This window comes from Salmo salar, chromosome 07 (assembly GCF_965601325.2).
Source record: "Salmo salar chromosome 07, fSalSal1, whole genome shotgun sequence".
In the NCBI taxonomy this organism is placed as follows: Eukaryota; Metazoa; Chordata; class Actinopteri; order Salmoniformes; family Salmonidae; genus Salmo; species Salmo salar.
Genome location: NC_138297.1, coordinates 27955746 through 27975450, shown reverse-complemented (window position 1 = coordinate 27975450; position 19705 = coordinate 27955746). Strand labels below are relative to the sequence as shown.

The following is a 19705-nucleotide window of genomic DNA, read 5'->3' as shown; positions in this document are numbered from 1 at the left end:
GTCAGTCCACTAATTATTTTGAATGGGCTTGGCGATCATATATTACATTTGTGAAAACGCAGTTGTTTAAGATATATATTTATCAAATTATATTCGTGATTGTGGCTGAATTTACTCCTGCCAGATGCCTTTTTATATAATGTTGCGCTGACGAACATTGTGCTACATTTTTGCCCTTTTAAGGCTATTCAAAAAGCTAACAAACGTTAGAAAACTACATGGCTTCTTCCTTGAAAATGTTGCGGCACTTTCGATGCACGTTGACACAACCATTGGAACAAAGTGTTGTTGTTTCGTAAACTCCATGTACAGTTGGATGAGATCACGGATGGCCAGCGATCAAGTGTCAGGGTCAGACACACAACAAGTCTCTGTGGCGCAATTGGTTAGCGCGTTAGACTGTTAATCTAAAGGTTGGTGGTTCGAGCCCACCCAGGGACGAGAGTTTTCAGTTTGTTGTGCTCCATGATGCGGATGTGACATCCTGGACCTGTAATGAGATTCCCTGTTACTTTGTCCTGCTGAGGGTCAATGCCAACACAAGCCTCTCTAGTGCAGTCAGTTATTGTGTTTGACAATCTATCTAAAGATTGGTGCTTCGACACCACCCATGGATGACATTCTTCAGATTGTAGCAATGTGAAACTTCCTGACTTGTAGTGAGCTTCCATGAGACTTTGTCCTGCTGAGGGTCAATATAATCACAAGTCTCTGTGGCGCAATTGGTTAGCGCCTTAGGCCGTTATTTTAAAGGTTGGTGATTTCAGCCCACCCAGAGATGCTATCTTTCCATTTATAGTGATGTAGAAAGACCTTCCTGGATTTACAGTAAGCTCGCTTTTGACCTGCTTTGTTTCCTATTGTCACATGTGATTGGTGTGTTGTTGAACATGAAAGATGACAAGTTCCTATACCTGCTGCTATACTATACCTAAATGGCTGTCACTGGTCTTTGATCTTCTGTTACTCAATAGCTTGATCATTCTGTGGTCTCCATGGAACATATCATTTATTCATATTAATCCGGCAAGTATGACAATGTAAATGATGTCAATCTGGCATGAAAACCCTTAGCATTTAAATGTATTTCGCTTGAAGGACAATGTTGATCCAGTATGTGTGTGTTTGTGTGAATATGTGTGCCTATACGCCATGAAAGTGACTCGCCATTACATCATTCTTCCGGGGTCAGTCCACTAATTATTTTGAATGGGCTTGGCGATCATATATTACATTTGTGAAAACGCAGTTGTTTAAGATATATATTTATCAAATTATATTCGTGATTGTGGCTGAATTTACTCCTGCCAGATGCCTTTTTATATAATGTTGCGCTGACGAACATTGTGCTACATTTTTGCCCTTTTAAGGCTATTCAAAAAGCTAACAAACGTTAGAAAACTACATGGCTTCTTCCTTGAAAATGTTGCGGCACTTTCGATGCACGTTGACACAACCATTGGAACAAAGTGTTGTTGTTTCGTAAACTCCATGTACAGTTGGATGAGATCACGGATGGCCAGCGATCAAGTGTCAGGGTCAGACACACAACAAGTCTCTGTGGCGCAATTGGTTAGCGCGTTAGACTGTTAATCTAAAGGTTGGTGGTTCGAGCCCACCCAGGGACGAGAGTTTTCAGTTTGTTGTGCTCCATGATGCGGATGTGACATCCTGGACCTGTAATGAGATTCCCTGTTACTTTGTCCTGCTGAGGGTCAATGCCAACACAAGCCTCTCTAGTGCAGTCAGTTATTGTGTTTGACAATCTATCTAAAGATTGGTGCTTCGACACCACCCATGGATGACATTCTTCAGATTGTAGCAATGTGAAACTTCCTGACTTGTAGTGAGCTTCCATGAGACTTTGTCCTGCTGAGGGTCAATATAATCACAAGTCTCTGTGGCGCAATTGGTTAGCGCCTTAGGCCGTTATTTTAAAGGTTGGTGATTTCAGCCCACCCAGAGATGCTATCTTTCCATTTATAGTGATGTAGAAAGACCTTCCTGGATTTACAGTAAGCTCGCTTTTGACCTGCTTTGTTTCCTATTGTCACATGTGATTGGTGTGTTGTTGAACATGAAAGATGACAAGTTCCTATACCTGCTGCTATACTATACCTAAATGGCTGTCACTGGTCTTTGATCTTCTGTTACTCAATAGCTTGATCATTCTGTGGTCTCCATGGAACATATCATTTATTCATATTAATCCGGCAAGTATGACAATGTAAATGATGTCAATCTGGCATGAAAACCCTTAGCATTTAAATGTATTTCGCTTGAAGGACAATGTTGATCCAGTATGTGTGTGTTTGTGTGAATATGTGTGCCTATACGCCATGAAAGTGACTCGCCATTACATCATTCTTCCAGGGTCAGTCCCCTAATTATTTTGAATGGGCTTGGCGATCATATATTACATTCGTGAAAACGCAGTTGTTTAAGATATATATTTATCAAATTATATTCGTGATTGTGGCTGAATTTACTCCTGCCAGATGCCTTTTTATATAATGTTGCGCTGACGAACATTGTGCTACATTTTTGCCCTTTTAAGGCCATTCAAAAAGCTAACAAACGTTAGAAAACTACAGGGCTACTTCCTTGAAAATGTTGCGGCACTTTCGATGCACGTTGACACAACCATTGGAACAAAGTGTTGTTGTTTCGTAAACTCCATGTACAGTTGGATGAGATCACGGATGGCCAGCGATCAAGTGTCAGGGTCAGAAGCACAACAAGTCTCTGTGGCGCAGTTGGTTAGCGCGTTAGACTGTTAATCTAAAGGTTGGTGGTTCGAGCCCACCCAGGGATGAGAGTTTTCAGTTTGTTGTGCTCCATGATGCGGATGTGACATCCTGGACCTGTAATGAGATTACCTGTTACTTTGTCCTGCTGAGGGTCAATGCCAACACAAGCCTCTCTAGTGCAGTCAGTTAGTGTGTTTGACAATCTATCTAAAGATTGGTGCTTCGACACCACCCATGGATGACATTCTTCAGATTGTAGCAATGTGAAACTTCCTGACTTGTAGTGAGCTTCCATGAGACTTTGTCCTGCTGAGGGTCAATATAATCACAAGTCTCTGTGGCGCAATTGGTTAGCGCCTTAGGCTGTTAGTTTAAAGGTTGGTGATTTGAGCCCACCCAGAGATGCTATCTTTCCATTTATAGTGATGTGGAAAGACCTTCCTGGATTTACAGTAAGCTCGCTTTTGACCTGCTTTGTTTCCTATTGTCACATGTGATTGGTGTGTTGTTGAACATGAAAGATGACAAGTTCCTATACCTGCTGCTATACTATACCTAAATGGCTGTCAATGGTCTCTGATCTTCTGTTACTCAATAGCTTGATCATTCTGTGGTCTCCATGGAACATATCATTTATTCATATTAATCTGGCTAGTATGACAATGTAAATGATGTCAAACTGGCATGAAAACCCATAGCATTTAAATGTATCTCGCTTGAAGGACAATGTTGGTCCAGTATGTCTGTGTTTGTGTGAATATGTGTGCCTATACGCCATGAAAGTGACTCGCCATTACATCATTCTTCCGGGGTCAGTCCACTAATTATTTTGAATGGGCTTGGCGATCATATATTACATTTGTGAAAACGCAGTTGTTTAAGATATATGTTTTTTAAATTATGTTTGTTATTGTGGCTGAATTTACTCCTGCCAGATGCCTTTTTATATAATGTTGTGCTGACGAACATTGTGCTACATTTTTGCCCTTTTAAGGCCATTCAAAAAGCTAACAAACGTTAGAAAACTACAGGGCTACTTCCTTGAAAATGTTGCGGCACTTTCGATGCACGTTGACACAACCATTGGAACAAAGTGTTGTTGTTTCGTAAACTCCATGTACAGTTGGATGAGATCACGGATGGCCAGCGATCAAGTGTCAGGGTCAGTCACACATCAAGTCTCTGTGGCGCACTTGGTTAGAGAGTTAGACTGTTAATCTAAAGGTTGGTGGTTTGAGCCCACCCAGGGACGAGACTTTTCACTTTGTTGTGCTCCATGATGCGGATGTGACATCCTGGACCTGTAATGAGATTCCCTGTTACTTTGTCCTGCTGAGGGTCAATGCCAACACAAGCCTCTCTAGTGCAATCAGTTAGTGTGTTTGACAATCTATCTAAAGATTGGTGCTTCGACACCACCCATGGATGACATTTTTCAGATTGTAGCGATGTGAAACTTCCTGACTTGTAGTGAGCTTCCATGAGACTTTGGCCTGCTGAGGGTGAATATAATCACAAGTCTCTGTGGCGCAATTGGTTAGCGCCTTAGGCCGTTAGTTTAAAGGTTGGTGATTTCAGCCCACCCAGAGTTGCTATCTTTCCATTTATAGTGATGTGGAAAGACCTTCCTGGATTTACAGTAAGCTCGCTTTTGACCTGCTTTGTTTCCTATTGTCACATGTGATTGGTGTGTTGTTGAACATGAAAGATGACAAGTTCCTATACCTGCTGCTATACTATACCTAAATGGCTGTCAATGGTCTCTGATCTTCTGTTACTCAATAGCTTGATCATTCTGTGGTCTCCATGGAACATATCATTTATTCATATTAATCTGGCTAGTATGACAATGTAAATGATGTCAAACTGGCATGAAAACCCATAGCATTTAAATGTATCTCGCTTGAAGGACAATGTTGGTCCAGTATGTCTGTGTTTGTGTGAATATGTGTGCCTATACGCCATGAAAGTGACTCGCCATTACATCATTCTTCCGGGGTCAGTCCACTAATTATTTTGAATGGGCTTGGCGATCATATATTACATTTGTGAAAACGCAGTTGTTTAAGATATATATTTATCAAATTATATTCGTGATTGTGGCTGAATTTACTCCTGCCAGATGCCTTTTTATATAATGTTGCGCTGACGAACATTGTGCTACATTTTTGCCCTTTTAAGGCTATTCAAAAAGCTAACAAACGTTAGAAAACTACATGGCTTCTTCCTTGAAAATGTTGCGGCACTTTCGATGCACGTTGACACAGCCATTGGAACAAAGTGTTGTTGTTTCGTAAACTCCATGTACAGTTGGATGAGATCACGGATGGCCAGCGATCAAGTGTCAGGGTCAGACACACAACAAGTCTCTGTGGCGCAATTGGTTAGCGCGTTAGACTGTTAATCTAAAGGTTGGTGGTTCGAGCCCACCCAGGGACGAGAGTTTTCAGTTTGTTGTGCTCCATGATGCGGATGTGACATCCTGGACCTGTAATGAGATTCCCTGTTACTTTGTCCTGCTGAGGGTCAATGCCAACACAAGCCTCTCTAGTGCAGTCAGTTATTGTGTTTGACTCTATCTAAAGATTGGTGCTTCGACACCACCCATGGATGACATTCTTCAGATTGTAGCAATGTGAAACTTCCTGACTTGTAGTGAGCTTCCATGAGACTTTGTCCAGCTGAGGGTCAATATAATCACAAGTCTCTGTGGCGCAATTGGTTAGCGCCTTAGGCCGTTATTTTAAAGGTTGGTGATTTCAGCCCACCCAGAGATGCTATCTTTCCATTTATAGTGATGTGGAAAGACCTTCCTGGATTTACCGTAAGCTCGCTTTTGACCTGCTTTGTTTCCTATTGTCACATGTGATTGGTGTGTTGTTGAACATGAAAGATGACAAGTTCCTATACCTGCTGCTATACTATACCTAAATGGCTGTCAATGGTCTCTGATATTATGTTACTCAATAGCTTGATCATTCTGTGGTCTCCATGGAACATATCATTTATTCATATTAATCCGGCAAGTATGACAATTTAAATGATGTCAATCTGGCATGAAAACCCTTAGCATATAAATGTATTTCGCTTGAAGGACAATGTTGATCCAGTATGTGTGTGTTTGTGTGAATATGTGTGCCTATACGCCATGAAAGTCACTCGCCATTACATCATTCTTCCAGGGTCAGTCCCCTAATTATTTTGAATGGGCTTGGCGATCATATATTACATTCGTGAAAACGCAGTTGTTTAAGATATATATTTATCAAATTATATTTGTGATTGTGGCTGAATTTACTCCTGCCAGATGCCTTTTTATATAATGTTGCGCTGACGAACATTGTGCTACATTTTTGCCCTTTTAAGGCCATTCAAGAAGCTAACAAACGTTAGAAAACTACAGGGCTACTTCCTTGAAAATGTTGCGGCACTTTCGATGCACGTTGACACAACCATTGGAACAAAGTGTTGTTGTTTCGTAAACTCCATGTACAGTTGGATGAGATCACGGATGGCCAGCGATCAAGTGTCAGGGTCAGAAGCACAACAAGTCTCTGTGGCGCAGTTGGTTAGCGCGTTAGACTGTTAATCTAAAGGTTGGTGGTTCGAGCCCACCCAGGGACGAGAGTTTTCAGTTTGTTGTGCTCCATGATGCGGATGTGACATCCTGGACCTGTAATGAGATTACCTGTTACTTTGTCCTGCTGAGGGTCAATGCCAACACAAGCCTCTCTAGTGCAGTCAGATAGTGTGTTTGACAATCTATCTAAAGATTGGTGCTTCGACACCACCCATGGATGACATTCTTCAGATTGTAGCAATGTGAAACTTCCTGACTTGTAGTGAGCTTCCATGAGACTTTGTCCTGCTGAGGGTCAATATAATCACAAGTCTCTGTGGTGCAATTGGTTAGCGCCTTAGGCTGTTAGTTTAAAGGTTGGTGATTTGAGCCCACCCAGAGATGCTATCTTTCCATTTATAGTGATGTGGAAAGACCTTCCTGGATTTACAGTAAGCTCGCTTTTGACCTGCTTTGTTTCCTATTGTCACATGTGATTGGTGTGTTGTTGAACATGAAAGATGACAAGTTCCTATACCTGCTGCTATACTATACCTAAATGGCTGTCAATGGTCTCTGATCTTCTGTTACTCAATAGCTTGATCATTCTGTTGTCTCCGTGGAACATATCATTTATTCATATTAATCCGGCAAGTATGACAATGTAAATGATGTCAATCTGACATGAAAACCCTTAGCATATAAATGTATTTCGCTTGAAGGACAATGTTGGTCCAGTATGTGTGTGTTTGTGTGAATATGTGTGCCTATACGCCATGAAAGTGACTTGCCATTACATCATTCTTCCAGGGTCAGTCCCCTAATTATTTTGAATGGGCTTGGCGATCATATATTACATTTGTGAAAACGCAGTTGTTTAAGATATATATTTATCAAATTATATTCGTGATTGTGGCTGAATTTACTCCTGCCAGATGCCTTTTTATATAATGTTGCGCTGACGAACATTGTGCTACATTTTTGCCCTTTTAAGGCTATTCAAAAAGCTAACAAACGTTAGAAAACTACATGGCTTCTTTCTTGAAAATGTTGCGGCACTTTCGATGCACGTTGACACAGCCATTGGAACAAAGTGTTGTTGTTTCGTAAACTCCATGTACAGTTGGATGAGATCACGGATGGCCAGCGATCAAGTGTCAGGGTCAGACACACAACAAGTCTCTGTGGCGCAATTGGTTAGCGCGTTAGACTGTTAATCTAAAGGTTGGTGGTTCGAGCCCACCCAGGGACGAGAGTTTTCAGTTTGTTGTGCTCCATGATGCGGATGTGACATCCTGGACCTGTAATGAGATTCCCTGTTACTTTGTCCTGCTGAGGGTCAATGCCAACACAAGCCTCTCTAGTGCAGTCAGTTATTGTGTTTGACTCTATCTAAAGATTGGTGCTTCGACACCACCCATGGATGACATTCTTCAGATTGTAGCAATGTGAAACTTCCTGACTTGTAGTGAGCTTCCATGAGACTTTGTCCAGCTGAGGGTCAATATAATCACAAGTCTCTGTGGCGCAATTGGTTAGCGCCTTAGGCCGTTATTTTAAAGGTTGGTGATTTCAGCCCACCCAGAGATGCTATCTTTCCATTTATAGTGATGTGGAAAGACCTTCCTGGATTTACCGTAAGCTCGCTTTTGACCTGCTTTGTTTCCTATTGTCACATGTGATTGGTGTGTTGTTGAACATGAAAGATGACAAGTTCCTATACCTGCTGCTATACTATACCTAAATGGCTGTCAATGGTCTCTGATATTATGTTACTCAATAGCTTGATCATTCTGTGGTCTCCATGGAACATATCATTTATTCATATTAATCCGGCAAGTATGACAATTTAAATGATGTCAATCTGGCATGAAAACCCTTAGCATATAAATGTATTTCGCTTGAAGGACAATGTTGATCCAGTATGTGTGTGTTTGTGTGAATATGTGTGCCTATACGCCATGAAAGTCACTCGCCATTACATCATTCTTCCAGGGTCAGTCCCCTAATTATTTTGAATGGGCTTGGCGATCATATATTACATTCGTGAAAACGCAGTTGTTTAAGATATATATTTATCAAATTATATTTGTGATTGTGGCTGAATTTACTCCTGCCAGATGCCTTTTTATATAATGTTGCGCTGACGAACATTGTGCTACATTTTTGCCCTTTTAAGGCCATTCAAGAAGCTAACAAACGTTAGAAAACTACAGGGCTACTTCCTTGAAAATGTTGCGGCACTTTCGATGCACGTTGACACAACCATTGGAACAAAGTGTTGTTGTTTCGTAAACTCCATGTACAGTTGGATGAGATCACGGATGGCCAGCGATCAAGTGTCAGGGTCAGAAGCACAACAAGTCTCTGTGGCGCAGTTGGTTAGCGCGTTAGACTGTTAATCTAAAGGTTGGTGGTTCGAGCCCACCCAGGGACGAGAGTTTTCAGTTTGTTGTGCTCCATGATGCGGATGTGACATCCTGGACCTGTAATGAGATTACCTGTTACTTTGTCCTGCTGAGGGTCAATGCCAACACAAGCCTCTCTAGTGCAGTCAGATAGTGTGTTTGACAATCTATCTAAAGATTGGTGCTTCGACACCACCCATGGATGACATTCTTCAGATTGTAGCAATGTGAAACTTCCTGACTTGTAGTGAGCTTCCATGAGACTTTGTCCTGCTGAGGGTCAATATAATCACAAGTCTCTGTGGTGCAATTGGTTAGCGCCTTAGGCTGTTAGTTTAAAGGTTTGTGATTTGAGCCCACCCAGAGATGCTATCTTTCCATTTATAGTGATGTGGAAAGACCTTCCTGGATTTACAGTAAGCTCGCTTTTGACCTGCTTTGTTTCCTATTGTCACATGTGATTGGTGTGTTGTTGAACATGAAAGATGACAAGTTCCTATACCTGCTGCTATACTATACCTAAATGGCTGTCAATGGTCTCTGATCTTCTGTTACTCAATAGCTTGATCATTCTGTTGTCTCCGTGGAACATATCATTTATTCATATTAATCCGGCAAGTATGACAATGTAAATGATGTCAATCTGACATGAAAACCCTTAGCATATAAATGTATTTCGCTTGAAGGACAATGTTGGTCCAGTATGTGTGTGTTTGTGTGAATATGTGTGCCTATACGCCATGAAAGTGACTTGCCATTACATCATTCTTCCAGGGTCAGTCCCCTAATTATTTTGAATGGGCTTGGCGATCATATATTACATTTGTGAAAACGCAGTTGTTTAAGATATATATTTATCAAATTATATTCGTGATTGTGGCTGAATTTACTCCTGCCAGATGCCTTTTTATATAATGTTGCGCTGACGAACATTGTGCTACATTTTTGCCCTTTTAAGGCTATTCAAAAAGCTAACAAACGTTAGAAAACTACATGGCTTCTTCCTTGAAAATGTTGCGGCACTTTCGATGCACGTTGACACAACCATTGGAACAAAGTGTTGTTGTTTCGTAAACTCCATGTACAGTTGGATGAGATCACGGATGGCCAGCGATCAAGTGTCAGGGTCAGACACACAACAAGTCTCTGTGGCGCAATTGGTTAGCGCGTTAGACTGTTAATCTAAAGGTTGGTGGTTCGAGCCCACCCAGGGACGAGAGTTTTCAGTTTGTTGTGCTCCATGATGCGGATGTGACATCCTGGACCTGTAATGAGATTCCCTGTTACTTTGTCCTGCTGAGGGTCAATGCGAACACAAGCCTCTCTAGTGCAGTCAGTTATTGTGTTTGAAAATCTATCTAAAGATTGGTGCTTCGACACCACCCATGGATGACATTCTTCAGATTGTAGCAATGTGAAACTTCCTGACTTGTAGTGAGCTTCCATGAGACTTTGTCCTGCTGAGGGTAAATATAATCACAAGTCTCTGTGGCGCAATTGGTTAGCGCCTTAGGCTGTTAGTTTAAAGGTTGGTGATTTGAGCCCACCCAGAGATGCTATCTTTCCATTTATAGTGATGTGGAAAGACCTTCCTGGATTTACAGTAAGCTCGCTTTTGACCTGCTTTGTTTCCTATTGTCACATGTGATTGGTGTGTTGTTGAACATGAAAGATGACAAGTTCCTATACCTGCTGCTATACTATACCTAAATGGCTGTCACTGGTCTTTGATCTTCTGTTACTCAATAGCTTGATCATTCTGTGGTCTCCATGGAACATATCATTTATTCATATTAATCCGGCAAGTATGACAATGTAAATGATGTCAATCTGGCATGAAAACCCTTAGCATTTAAATGTATTTCGCTTGAAGGACAATGTTGATCCAGTATGTGTGTGTTTGTGTGAATATGTGTGCCTATACGCCATGAAAGTGACTCGCCATTACATCATTCTTCCAGGGTCAGTCCCCTAATTATTTTGAATGGGCTTGGCGATCATATATTACATTCGTGAAAACGCAGTTGTTTAAGATATATATTTATCAAATTATATTCGTGATTGTGGCTGAATTTACTCCTGCCAGATGCCTTTTTATATAATGTTGCGCTGACGAACATTGTGCTACATTTTTGCCCTTTTAATGCCATTCAAAAAGCTAACAAACGTTAGAAAACTACAGGGCTACTTCCTTGAAAATGTTGCGGCACTTTCGATGCACGTTGACACAACCATTGGAACAAAGTGTTGTTGTTTCGTAAACTCCATGTACAGTTGGATGAGATCACGGATGGCCAGCGATCAAGTGTCAGGGTCAGAAGCACAACAAGTCTCTGTGGCGCAGTTGGTTAGCGCGTTAGACTGTTAATCTAAAGGTTGGTGGTTCGAGCCCACCCAGGGACGAGAGTTTTCAGTTTGTTGTGCTCCATGATGCGGATGTGACATCCTGGACCTGTAATGAGATTACCTGTTACTTTGTCCTGCTGAGGGTCAATGCCAACACAAGCCTCTCTAGTGCAGTCAGTTAGTGTGTTTGACAATCTATCTAAAGATTGGTGCTTCGACACCACCCATGGATGACATTCTTCAGATTGTAGCAATGTGAAACTTCCTGACTTGTAGTGAGCTTCCATGAGACTTTGTCCTGCTGAGGGTCAATATAATCACAAGTCTCTGTGGCGCAATTGGTTAGCGCCTTAGGCTGTTAGTTTAAAGGTTGGTGATTTGAGCCCACCCAGAGATGCTATCTTTCCATTTATAGTGATGTGGAAAGACCTTCCTGGATTTACAGTAAGCTCGCTTTTGACCTGCTTTGTTTCCTATTGTCACATGTGATTGGTGTGTTGTTGAACATGAAAGATGACAAGTTCCTATACCTGCTGCTATACTATACCTAAATGGCTGTCAATGGTCTCTGATCTTCTGTTACTCAATAGCTTGATCATTCTGTGGTCTCCATGGAACATATCATTTATTCATATTAATCTGGCTAGTATGACAATGTAAATGATGTCAAACTGGCATGAAAACCCATAGCATTTAAATGTATCTCGCTTGAAGGACAATGTTGGTCCAGTATGTCTGTGTTTGTGTGAATATGTGTGCCTATACGCCATGAAAGTGACTCGCCATTACATCATTCTTCCGGGGTCAGTCCACTAATTATTTTGAATGGGCTTGGCGATCATATATTACATTTGTGAAAACGCAGTTGTTTAAGATATATGTTTTTTAAATTATGTTTGTTATTGTGGCTGAATTTACTCCTGCCAGATGCCTTTTTATATAATGTTGTGCTGACGAACATTGTGCTACATTTTTGCCCTTTTAAGGCCATTCAAAAAGCTAACAAACGTTAGAAAACTACAGGGCTACTTCCTTGAAAATGTTGCGGCACTTTCGATGCACGTTGACACAACCATTGGAACAAAGTGTTGTTGTTTCGTAAACTCCATGTACAGTTGGATGAGATCACGGATGGCCAGCGATCAAGTGTCAGGGTCAGTCACACATCAAGTCTCTGTGGCGCACTTGGTTAGAGAGTTAGACTGTTAATCTAAAGGTTGGTGGTTTGAGCCCACCCAGGGACGAGACTTTTCACTTTGTTGTGCTCCATGATGCGGATGTGACATCCTGGACCTGTAATGAGATTCCCTGTTACTTTGTCCTGCTCAGGGTCAATGCCAACACAAGCCTCTCTAGTGCAATCAGTTAGTGTGTTTGACAATCTATCTAAAGATTGGTGCTTCGACACCACCCATGGATGACATTTTTCAGATTGTAGCGATGTGAAACTTCCTGACTTGTAGTGAGCTTCCATGAGACTTTGGCCTGCTGAGGGTGAATATAATCACAAGTCTCTGTGGCGCAATTGGTTAGCGCCTTAGGCCGTTAGTTTAAAAGTTGGTGATTTCAGCCCACCCAGAGTTGCTATCTTTCCATTTATAGTGATGTGGAAAGACCTTCCTGGATTTACAGTAAGCTCGCTTTTGACCTGCTTTGTTTCCTATTGTCACATGTGATTGGTGTGTTGTTGAACATGAAAGATGACAAGTTCCTATACCTGCTGCTATACTATACCTAAATGGCTGTCAATGGTCTCTGATCTTCTGTTACTCAATAGCTTGATCATTCTGTGGTCTCCATGGAACATATCATTTATTCATATTAATCTGGCTAGTATGACAATGTAAATGATGTCAAACTGGCATGAAAACCCATAGCATTTAAATGTATCTCGCTTGAAGGACAATGTTGGTCCAGTATGTCTGTGTTTGTGTGAATATGTGTGCCTATACGCCATGAAAGTGACTCGCCATTACATCATTCTTCCGGGGTCAGTCCACTAATTATTTTGAATGGGCTTGGCGATCATATATTACATTTGTGAAAACGCAGTTGTTTAAGATATATATTTATCAAATTATATTCGTGATTGTGGCTGAATTTACTCCTGCCAGATGCCTTTTTATATAATGTTGCGCTGACGAACATTGTGCTACATTTTTGCCCTTTTAAGGCCATTCAAAAAGCTAACAAACGTTAGAAAACTACAGGGCTACTTCCTTGAAAATGTTGCGGCACTTTCGATGCACGTTGACACAACCATTGGAACAAAGTGTTGTTGTTTCGTAAACTCCATGTACAGTTGGATGAGATCACGGATGGCCAGCGATCAAGTGTCAGGGTCAGAAGCACAACAAGTCTCTGTGGCGCAGTTGGTTAGCGCGTTAGACTGTTAATCTAAAGGTTGGTGGTTCGAGCCCACCCAGGGATGAGAGTTTTCAGTTTGTTGTGCTCCATGATGCGGATGTGACATCCTGGACCTGTAATGAGATTACCTGTTACTTTGTCCTGCTGAGGGTCAATGCCAACACAAGCCTCTCTAGTGCAGTCAGTTAGTGTGTTTGACAATCTATCTAAAGATTGGTGCTTCGACACCACCCATGGATGACATTCTTCAGATTGTAGCAATGTGAAACTTCCTGACTTGTAGTGAGCTTCCATGAGACTTTGTCCTGCTGAGGGTCAATATAATCACAAGTCTCTGTGGCGCAATTGGTTAGCGCCTTAGGCTGTTAGTTTAAAGGTTGGTGATTTGAGCCCACCCAGAGATGCTATCTTTCCATTTATAGTGATGTGGAAAGACCTTCCTGGATTTACAGTAAGCTCGCTTTTGACCTGCTTTGTTTCCTATTGTCACATGTGATTGGTGTGTTGTTGAACATGAAAGATGACAAGTTCCTATACCTGCTGCTATACTATACCTAAATGGCTGTCACTGGTCTTTGATCTTCTGTTACTCAATAGCTTGATCATTCTGTGGTCTCCATGGAACATATCATTTATTCATATTAATCCGGCAAGTATGACAATGTAAATGATGTCAATCTGGCATGAAAACCCTTAGCATATAAATGTATTTCGCTTGAAGGACAATGTTGGTCCAGTATGTGTGTGTTTGTGTGAATATGTGTGCCTATACGCCATGAAAGTGACTCGCCATTACATCATTCTTCCAGGGTCAGTCCCCTAATTATTTTGAATGGGCTTGGCGATCATATATTACATTCGTGAAAACGCAGTTGTTTAAGATATATATTTATCAAATTATATTCGTGATTGTGGCTGAATTTACTCCTGCCAGATGCCTTTTTATATAATGTTGCGCTGACGAACATTGTGCTACATTTTTGCCCTTTTAAGGCTATTCAAAAAGCTAACAAACGTTAGAAAACTACATGGCTTCTTCCTTGAAAATGTTGCGGCACTTTCGATGCACGTTGACACAACCATTGGAACAAAGTGTTGTTGTTTCGTAAACTCCATGTACAGTTGGATGAGATCACGGATGGCCAGCGATCAAGTGTCAGGGTCAGACACACAACAAGTCTCTGTGGCGCAATTGGTTAGCGCGTTAGACTGTTAATCTAAAGGTTGGTGGTTCGAGCCCACCCAGGGATGAGAGTTTTCAGTTTGTTGTGCTCCATGATGCGGATGTGACATCCTGGACCTGTAATGAGATTCCCTGTTACTTTGTCCTGCTGAGGGTCAATGCCAACACAAGCCTCTCTAGTGCAGTCAGTTATTGTGTTTGACAATCTATCTAAAGATTGGTGCTTCGACACCACCCATGGATGACATTCTTCAGATTGTAGCAATGTGAAACTTCCTGACTTGTAGTGAGCTTCCATGAGACTTTGTCCTGCTGAGGGTAAATATAATCACAAGTCTCTGTGGCGCAATTGGTTAGCGCCTTAGGCTGTTAGTTTAAAGGTTGGTGATTTGAGCCCACCCAGAGATGCTATCTTTCCATTTATAGTGATGTGGAAAGACCTTCCTGGATTTACAGTAAGCTCGCTTTTGACCTGCTTTGTTTCCTATTGTCACATGTGATTGGTGTGTTGTTGAACATGAAAGATGACAAGTTCCTATACCTGCTGCTATACTATACCTAAATGGCTGTCACTGGTCTTTGATCTTCTGTTACTCAATAGCTTGATCATTCTGTGGTCTCCATGGAACATATCATTTATTCATATTAATCCGGCAAGTATGACAATGTAAATGATGTCAATCTGGCATGAAAACCCTTAGCATTTAAATGTATTTCGCTTGAAGGACAATGTTGATCCAGTATGTGTGTGTTTGTGTGAATATGTGTGCCTATACGCCATGAAAGTGACTCGCCATTACATCATTCTTCCAGGGTCAGTCCCCTAATTATTTTGAATGGGCTTGGCGATCATATATTACATTTGTGAAAACGCAGTTGTTTAAGATATATATTTATCAAATTATATTCGTGATTGTGGCTGAATTTACTCCTGCCAGATGCCTTTTTATATAATGTTGCGCTGACGAACATTGTGCTACATTTTTGCCCTTTTAAGGCCATTCAAAAAGCTAACAAACGTTAGAAAACTACAGGGCTACTTCCTTGAAAATGTTGCGGCACTTTCGATGCACGTTGACACAACCATTGGAACAAAGTGTTGTTGTTTCGTAAACTCCATGTACAGTTGGATGAGATCACGGATGGCCAGCGATCAAGTGTCAGGGTCAGAAGCACAACAAGTCTCTGTGGCGCAGTTGGTTAGCGCGTTAGACTGTTAATCTAAAGGTTGGTGGTTCGAGCCCACCCAGGGACGAGAGTTTTCAGTTTGTTGTGCTCCATGATGCGGATGTGACATCCTGGACCTGTAATGAGATTACCTGTTACTTTGTCCTGCTGAGGGTCAATGCCAACACAAGCCTCTCTAGTGCAGTCAGTTATTGTGTTTGACAATCTATCTAAAGATTGGTGCTTCGACACCACCCATGGATGACATTCTTCAGATTGTAGCAATGTGAAACTTCCTGACTTGTAGTGAGCTTCCATGAGACTTTGTCCTGCTGAGGGTAAATATAATCACAAGTCTCTGTGGCGCAATTGGTTAGCGCCTTAGGCTGTTAGTTTAAAGGTTGGTGATTTGAGCCCACCCAGAGATGCTATCTTTCCATTTATAGTGATGTGGAAAGACCTTCCTGGATTTACAGTAAGCTCGCTTTTGACCTGCTTTGTTTCCTATTGTCACATGTGATTGGTGTGTTGTTGAACATGAAAGATGACAAGTTCCTATACCTGCTGCTATACTATACCTAAATGGCTGTCACTGGTCTTTGATCTTCTGTTACTCAATAGCTTGATCATTCTGTGGTCTCCATGGAACATATCATTTATTCATATTAATCCGGCAAGTATGACAATGTAAATGATGTCAATCTGGCATGAAAACCCTTAGCATTTAAATGTATTTCGCTTGAAGGACAATGTTGATCCAGTATGTGTGTGTTTGTGTGAATATGTGTGCCTATACGCCATGAAAGTGACTCGCCATTACATCATTCTTCCAGGGTCAGTCCCCTAATTATTTTGAATGGGCTTGGCGATCATATATTACATTCGTGAAAACGCAGTTGTTTAAGATATATATTTATCAAATTATATTCGTGATTGTGGCTGAATTTACTCCTGCCAGATGCCTTTTTATATAATGTTGCGCTGACGAACATTGTGCTACATTTTTGCCCTTTTAAGGCCATTCAAAAAGCTAACAAACGTTAGAAAACTACAGGGCTACTTCCTTGAAAATGTTGCGGCACTTTCGATGCACGTTGACACAACCATTGGAACAAAGTGTTGTTGTTTCGTAAACTCCATGTACAGTTGGATGAGATCACGGATGGCCAGCGATCAAGTGTCAGGGTCAGAAGCACAACAAGTCTCTGTGGCGCAGTTGGTTAGCGCGTTAGACTGTTAATCTAAAGGTTGGTGGTTCGAGCCCACCCAGGGACGAGAGTTTTCAGTTTGTTGTGCTCCATGATGCGGATGTGACATCCTGGACCCTGTTACTTTGTCCTGCTGAGGGTCAATGCCAACACAAGCCTCTCTAGTGCAATCAGTTAGTGTGTTTGACAATCTATCTAAAGATTGGTGCTTCGACACCACCCATGGATGACATTTTTCAGATTGTAGCGATGTGAAACTTCCTGACTTGTAGTGAGCTTCCATGAGACTTTGGCCTGCTGAGGGTGAATATAATCACAAGTCTCTGTGGCGCAATTGGTTAGCGCCTTAGGCCGTTAGTTTAAAGGTTGGTGATTTCAGCCCACCCAGAGATGCTATCTTTCCATTTATAGTGATGTGGAAAGACCTTCCTGGATTTACCGTAAGCTCGCTTTTGACCTGCTTTGTTTCCTATTGTCACTTGTGATTGGTGTGTTGTACAACATGAAAGATGACAAGTTCCTATACCTGCTGCTATACTATACCTAAATGGCTGTCAATGGTCTCTGATATTATGTTACTCAATAGCTTGATCATTCTGTGGTCTCCATGGAACATATCATTTATTCATATTAATCCGGCAAGTATGACAATGTAAATGATGTCAATCTGGCATGAAAACCCTTAGCATATAAATGTATTTCGCTTGAAGGACAATGTTGGTCCAGTATGTGTGTGTTTGTGTGAATATGTGTGCCTATACGCCATGAAAGTGACTCGCCATTACATCATTCTTCCAGGGTCAGTCCCCTAATTATTTTGAATGGGCTTGGCGATCATATATTACATTTGTGAAAACGCAGTTGTTTAAGATATATATTTATCAAATTATATTCGTGATTGTGGCTGAATTTACTCCTGCCAGATGCCTTTTTATATAATGTTGCGCTGACGAACATTGTGCTACATTTTTGCCCTTTTAAGGCTATTCAAAAAGCTAACAAACGTTAGAAAACTACATGGCTTCTTCCTTGAAAATGTTGCGGCACTTTCGATGCACGTTGACACAACCATTGGAACAAAGTGTTGTTGTTTCGTAAACTCCATGTACAGTTGGATGAGATCACGGATGGCCAGCGATCAAGTGTCAGGGTCAGACACACAACAAGTCTCTGTGGCGCAATTGGTTAGCGCGTTAGACTGTTAATCTAAAGGTTGGTGGTTCGAGCCCACCCAGGGACGAGAGTTTTCAGTTTGTTGTGCTCCATGATGCGGATGTGACATCCTGGACCTGTAATGAGATTCCCTGTTACTTTGTCCTGCTGAGGGTCAATGCCAACACAAGCCTCTCTAGTGCAGTCAGTTATTGTGTTTGACAATCTATCTAAAGATTGGTGCTTCGACACCACCCATGGATGACATTCTTCAGATTGTAGCAATGTGAAACTTCCTGACTTGTAGTGAGCTTCCATGAGACTTTGTCCTGCTGAGGGTAAATATAATCACAAGTCTCTGTGGCGCAAATGGTTAGCGCCTTAGGCTGTTAGTTTAAAGGTTGGTGATTTGAGCCCACCCAGAGATGCTATCTTTCCATTTATAGTGATGTGGAAAGACCTTCCTGGATTTACAGTAAGCTCGCTTTTGACCTGCTTTGTTTCCTATTGTCACATGTGATTGGTGTGTTGTTGAACATGAAAGATGACAAGTTCCTATACCTGCTGCTATACTATACCTAAATGGCTGTCACTGGTCTTTGATCTTCTGTTACTCAATAGCTTGATCATTCTGTGGTCTCCATGGAACATATCATTTATTCATATTAATCCGGCAAGTATGACAATGTAAATGATGTCAATCTGGCATGAAAACCCTTAGCATATAAATGTATTTCGCTTGAAGGACAATGTTGGTCCAGTATGTGTGTGTTTGTGTGAATATGTGTGCCTATACGCCATGAAAGTGACTCGCCATTACATCATTCTTCCAGGGTCAGTCCCCTAATTATTTTGAATGGGCTTGGCGATCATATATTACATTTGTGAAAACGCAGTTGTTTAAGATATATATTTATCAAATTATATTCGTGATTGTGGCTGAATTTACTCCTGCCAGATGCCTTTTTATATAATGTTTCGCTGACGAACATTGTGCTACATTTTTGCCCTTTTAAGGCTATTCAAAAAGCTAACAAACGTTAGAAAACTACATGGCTTCTTCCTTGAAAATGTTGCGGCACTTTCGATGCACTTTGACACAACCATTGGAACAAAGTGTTGTTGTTTCGTAAACTCCATGTACAGTTGGATGAGATCACGGATGGCCAGCGATCAAGTGTCAGGGTCAGACACACAACAAGTCTCTGTGGCGCAATTGGTTAGCGCGTTAGACTGTTAATCTAAAGGTTGGTGGTTCGAGCCCACCCAGGCACGAGAGTTTTCAGTTTGTTGTGCTCCATGATGCGGATGTGACATCCTGGACCTGTAATGAGATTCCCTGTTACTTTGTCCTGCTGAGGGTCAATGCCAACACAAGCCTCTCTAGTGCAATCAGTTAGTGTGTTTGACAATCTATCTAAAGATTGGTGCTTCGACACCACCCATGGATGACATTTTTCAGATTGTAGCGATGTGAAACTTCCTGACTTGTAGTGAGCTTCCATGAGACTTTGGCCTGCTGAGGGTGAATATAATCACAAGTCTCTGTGGCGCAATTGGTTAGC

General features: G+C 41.5%; 14 non-coding genes across 14 annotated transcripts; all 14 read left to right on the top strand.

Moving 5' to 3' along the window:
• Positions 1–367: 367 nt before the first annotated feature.
• trnan-guu (transfer RNA asparagine (anticodon GUU)) lies at positions 368–441 on the top strand. Its single transcript has one exon. It is a non-coding gene; the product is annotated as a tRNA-Asn (tRNA).
• A 1113-nt stretch (positions 442–1554) lies between these two features.
• On the top strand, positions 1555–1628 carry trnan-guu (transfer RNA asparagine (anticodon GUU)). The gene has a single exon. It is a non-coding gene; the product is annotated as a tRNA-Asn (tRNA).
• Positions 1629–2741: 1113 nt separating this feature from the next.
• trnan-guu (transfer RNA asparagine (anticodon GUU)) lies at positions 2742–2815 on the top strand. The gene has a single exon. It is a non-coding gene; the product is annotated as a tRNA-Asn (tRNA).
• Positions 2816–5115: 2300 nt separating this feature from the next.
• Positions 5116–5189, top strand: trnan-guu (transfer RNA asparagine (anticodon GUU)). Its single transcript has one exon. It is a non-coding gene; the product is annotated as a tRNA-Asn (tRNA).
• A 1111-nt stretch (positions 5190–6300) lies between these two features.
• On the top strand, positions 6301–6374 carry trnan-guu (transfer RNA asparagine (anticodon GUU)). Its single transcript has one exon. It is a non-coding gene; the product is annotated as a tRNA-Asn (tRNA).
• A 1113-nt stretch (positions 6375–7487) lies between these two features.
• On the top strand, positions 7488–7561 carry trnan-guu (transfer RNA asparagine (anticodon GUU)). The gene has a single exon. It is a non-coding gene; the product is annotated as a tRNA-Asn (tRNA).
• Positions 7562–8672: 1111 nt separating this feature from the next.
• trnan-guu (transfer RNA asparagine (anticodon GUU)) lies at positions 8673–8746 on the top strand. Its single transcript has one exon. It is a non-coding gene; the product is annotated as a tRNA-Asn (tRNA).
• Positions 8747–9859: 1113 nt separating this feature from the next.
• trnan-guu (transfer RNA asparagine (anticodon GUU)) lies at positions 9860–9933 on the top strand. The gene has a single exon. It is a non-coding gene; the product is annotated as a tRNA-Asn (tRNA).
• Positions 9934–11046: 1113 nt separating this feature from the next.
• Positions 11047–11120, top strand: trnan-guu (transfer RNA asparagine (anticodon GUU)). Its single transcript has one exon. It is a non-coding gene; the product is annotated as a tRNA-Asn (tRNA).
• Positions 11121–13420: 2300 nt separating this feature from the next.
• trnan-guu (transfer RNA asparagine (anticodon GUU)) lies at positions 13421–13494 on the top strand. The gene has a single exon. It is a non-coding gene; the product is annotated as a tRNA-Asn (tRNA).
• A 1113-nt stretch (positions 13495–14607) lies between these two features.
• Positions 14608–14681, top strand: trnan-guu (transfer RNA asparagine (anticodon GUU)). Its single transcript has one exon. It is a non-coding gene; the product is annotated as a tRNA-Asn (tRNA).
• Positions 14682–15794: 1113 nt separating this feature from the next.
• Positions 15795–15868, top strand: trnan-guu (transfer RNA asparagine (anticodon GUU)). The gene has a single exon. It is a non-coding gene; the product is annotated as a tRNA-Asn (tRNA).
• A 1113-nt stretch (positions 15869–16981) lies between these two features.
• On the top strand, positions 16982–17055 carry trnan-guu (transfer RNA asparagine (anticodon GUU)). Its single transcript has one exon. It is a non-coding gene; the product is annotated as a tRNA-Asn (tRNA).
• A 1099-nt stretch (positions 17056–18154) lies between these two features.
• Positions 18155–18228, top strand: trnan-guu (transfer RNA asparagine (anticodon GUU)). The gene has a single exon. It is a non-coding gene; the product is annotated as a tRNA-Asn (tRNA).
• Positions 18229–19705: the final 1477 nt, after the last annotated feature.